Consider the following 4149-nt stretch of genomic DNA (forward strand, 5'->3'; position numbering starts at 1 on the left):
GTGCCAAAATAGCACTACTAATGCCTTTTCCATTATTGAAAGTCCCAAATGGAATCAAAACTTGTCCATACTTTTTATGGCAGAGAACATTATTCCCTAGTAATTGTTTGGCCAGGCACACAATTTTGCTAAGCCATTTGGTGGCTAGTTTAATTGCAAAAACTTCTGCTAAAAAAAGGAAAAGAAAAAGGCAAAGGGAGAGAAGAGAAGCCCTGACCTCCCCTTTCACTGGGCCTCGGCCCAGCTGGACCGCCAGGACAGCCCACCATCTCTGGTCCCTCCCCTCTTCTCCTGTTCATGCGACCGAGTTGCTATAGGGGCTTGGTCGCCGCCGCACCCTCTCACCGGCAGCGCCGGGAGGGGATAAGGGTGCCACAACCCGATCCCTCGATCCCATCCCCCCCACTCGCTCACCACTTCCCTCTCTTTCTCTCCGCCTCTCGCCCAGGCGCTCGTTCCCCTTCTCCAGATCCGTCGACGAGCGCGGCCGTCGCCGCCCGGCTCACTCTGCCGTGGCCACCGGCCACCTCTCGCCTCGCCATTGCGTCCACGAAGACCGTCGTCGTCCACTGCGTCCACTACGGAGACGAAAACGAGCAGGAACCCCCCCCCCTCCATTGTCGAGCCGGCCCTCTTCTTCCACCTCCGGGCACCGAAGGTCACCGCCGTCGTTCCGCTGCATCGAGCCTCCCCCGAGCCCGCTAGTCTACTCTTCCACCCCACTGTGAGCACCCACGCCGATTCCCCGCTCACGCGCTCTCGTTCCTCGTCGCTAGACACCGCGCACGAGCTCCGAGCGAGCTCGCAGTCGCGTGCCCGGGGCGCGCCCTGCTGCTGCTCCCCCTGCTGCCGTGCTGCTCCGACGCCACTGCTGTCGCTCCAGTCGTTTCCGGCTGTCGATAACCGCTCGCCGTTGTCGCCTGCAAGGCTGCTGCGGTTCTCGGCTGCCCGCCTTGGGTTGCCACTAGCCCCCGGCTTCGGCCACGTTTCCCCCTGGCCGGCGCCCCGCCGCGCCCGACGGCCTCGCACCGCGCCCCAGGCCACGTCCCTCGCGCCGTGGTCGTGCCCTTGGCCACCTCCGCGCCTCGCCGGCTACGCAGGCCCCGCTCCGCCTCTGACCTCGTCGCTTCCCGGCGTCCCGACCTCCGGCCGCTGGCTGCGACCACCCCCCCCCCTTCACCCTGCTCCCACCGGTGGCCTCGCCGGAGGCCGCACCCGGCCGCAGCGCCGAGCCCCCTGCTGTCGTGCGTGCATGGGTCTGGCCTCCACGGGCACCCGCCCGATAGCCAGTGCCCGCTATGGCCTATGGGCCTTTGACAGGCGGGGCCCAACCCCTTAAAAAGAGTTTTAAAATGATAACAGTGATATAAATATTAATTAATTTAATTAATTAGATTAATATTGTTTAATTAGGCTAATTAGCAAGTTTAACTAATTAAAACTGTTAGTTAGACAGATTAGTCAATGACAGGGGGCCCACCCCCTGTTGACCAGTCAAACGTTGACTGGTCAACTGGGACCCCCTGGACCCGCATGTCATCCCCTGGTACACTTCTGTGTACGCAGAGCTGGGTGCACCTAGCAATTAATCTTTATTTTCGAATTAATATTAATTTTAGAATATTTTTCAAATCTTTGAAAATTCATATAAATTAAACTGTAACTCCGATGAAAATGTTTTCTATATTAAAGTTGCTCAGAAAAATCCAACGAATCCGAATACGCGGTCCGTTTATCTGTCACATGCCCCTAGAATGCTGAACATGGAACTTCCCCCCTCTTTTCCTTTGTCCGGAATCCACCTAACGTCGGGAATTCATCCTTGGATGTTTATCCCCTTCGTCTGCAACGTGTAGTACCGTGTTAGAGCACGCCTAGCACTACGTTTTTATCCTGTCATGCTTAGCGTTGTACCTGTCTGCTTGTATTTACTGTTTCTTCCCCCTCTTCTCTCCGGTAGACCCCGAGACTGATGCTGCCCCTGTGATCGGCTACGTCGGCGACGACCCCTCCTTGCCAGAGCAACCAGGCAAGCCCCCCCTTTGATCATCCCGATATCGCCCATTCCATTCTCTCATGCTTGCATTAGATTTTGCTACTGCTATTGTTTGCTCCTATTCTGATGCATAGCCTGCTTTTGTATCTGCTGTTGTACCTTACCTGCTTATCCTAAACTGCTTAGTATAGGTTGGTTAGTGATACATTAGTGATCCCCCACCTTGTCCCTGTTGCCCCCTGCTTCATCATCGAAGACCAGACCCCGACACCGCACATCATTTTCCCCTTAGTTGTTCGACACTACTGGGTTACTATCGAGTGCCGAGGGTGAGGCCTCTTTGGCACTTCTGTTGTTAACCTGTAGTGTAGCTATTCGGTCGTGGTCATCGAGGGTGATTTCCTCCTTAACTACTTCCGATACGGCTCTGTCATGCAACCCTTCAAGTGTGAACCTCGAGGGTGAATCCTCTTACGTTCACCTTGATGATTACATCGAGTGGAATTCACCGAGGGTGATTCCTCTGGTTTTCCCCTTGGTGTTAGACACACAGTTACTATGGTTACTATGACCTTACAACTGAACCATGTTACTAAAGACGGGTAGGCCCTGAGGGGTACCCGCGCGAGCTTAATAGCGAGTGATGTGGAGTCGGGTTGACCTGGAAGGTGCCCGCGAGATACTTACGAGGCGTGGCCGGGCATTCTTAGCCCTTGTCGCAAGTACTCGAGATGGGGTGACGGGGTCACATCGATCGTGAGTCTCTGCTCGTTACCGCGTGTTCCTAATCCACTACGATTTGGATATTTGATCCGAGGGGCCTCTGGCCTGATAGCACTAACCATCACGTGGGCATAGTATGGGCGTTCTGCGTCGTATACATCAGCCGAAGCTTAATAGACGTCAGCGACTGGGCGGCGCGCGCTAGGTTGGACTGGTAAGCACCTACCTTGTTGAAGGAGGTAGCTAGGTCTGCTCACCGGCCGCGTACGCAACGTGCAGGAGTTCCCGGGGAGATGGCCCATGACCCCTGGGGGCATAGGTTTAGTCCCGCGTGCTGGCCTCTCTATTAAGCCTAGGTCGGGTTGCGGCGTATTGTTTGGCCGAGGCCGGGCATGACCCATGAAAGTGTGTCCGGCCGGAGTTAATCGAGTGTGGTGGGTAAGTTGGTGCACCCCTGCAGGGAAGAAAACATCTATCGATAGCCTGTCCTACGGTAACGGACACTTGGAGTTGTATCCCGATCAATACAACTAGAACTGGATACTTGTGATGAGACTGGATGGTGACGAGAATTGGATAGTGATGATAACTGGATAGTATGGCTCTGGGATTGCTTTCTCGCAGGGAGTCGAGAAAGGATCTTTGGCCGAGGTTGATAACACTACTACTACTTTACTTTATGCTACTCTACTCCCTCCTGTTGCTGCAAGATGGTGGTTTCCAGAAGATGCCAGTCTTTGATAGGCTAGGCTTTCCCCTTCCCTTCTGGCATTCCGCGGTTTAGTCCACAGATACACCCCTTTCCTTTGATACAGATGCATACTTAGTTTAGATCTGATGTAAGTCTTGCGAGTACTTTGGATGAGTACTCACGGTTGCTTTGCTACTTCTTTTTCCCCCATACTCGATTGTTGCGACCAGATGATGGATCCCAGGAGCCAGACGACGCCACTGATGACTACTAGTACCCGGAGGATGCCTACTACTACGTGAAAACCGCAGACGACTAGGAGTAGTTAAGAGACTCCTAGGCGGGAGGCCTTGCCTTTTCGATCGTTGTTGCTTTTGTGCTAGCCTTCTTAAGGCAAACTTGTCTAACTTATGTCTGTACTTAGATATTGTTGCTTCCGCTGACTCTTGTGTTTTCAAGCTTATGTATTCGAGCCCTCGAGGCCCCTGGCTTGTAATATAAAGTTTGTATTATTTTAATTTGTGTCTAGAGTTGTGTTGTGATATCTTCCCGTGAGTCCTTGATCTTGATCGTACACATTTGCGTGTATGATTAGTGTACGATTGAATCGAGGGCGTTACAAGTTGGTATCAGAGCCGACTGCCTGTAGGTAGCCCCCTTTCCAACTCCTTGGCCGAAGTTGAGTCTAGTCACTACAAAAACTTTTACTAACACGGCTATGTGTCTTACGGGCCCACGT

The 4149-nt window shown here is 53.4% G+C and overlaps 1 long non-coding RNA gene across 1 annotated transcript; it reads left to right on the forward strand.

Moving 5' to 3' along the window:
* The first annotated feature begins 404 nt into the window (after nucleotides 1-404).
* LOC147991535 (uncharacterized) lies at nucleotides 405-3938 on the forward strand. The gene is made up of 3 exons (XR_015613940.1): nucleotides 405-724; nucleotides 1961-2029; nucleotides 3641-3938. It is a non-coding gene; the product is annotated as an uncharacterized LOC147991535 (long non-coding RNA).
* Nucleotides 3939-4149: the final 211 nt, after the last annotated feature.

This window comes from Triticum urartu, chromosome 1A, assembly GCF_056163025.1.
Source record: "Triticum urartu cultivar PI428250 chromosome 1A, HENAU_Tu73, whole genome shotgun sequence".
NCBI lineage: Eukaryota > Viridiplantae > Streptophyta > Magnoliopsida > Poales > Poaceae > Triticum > Triticum urartu.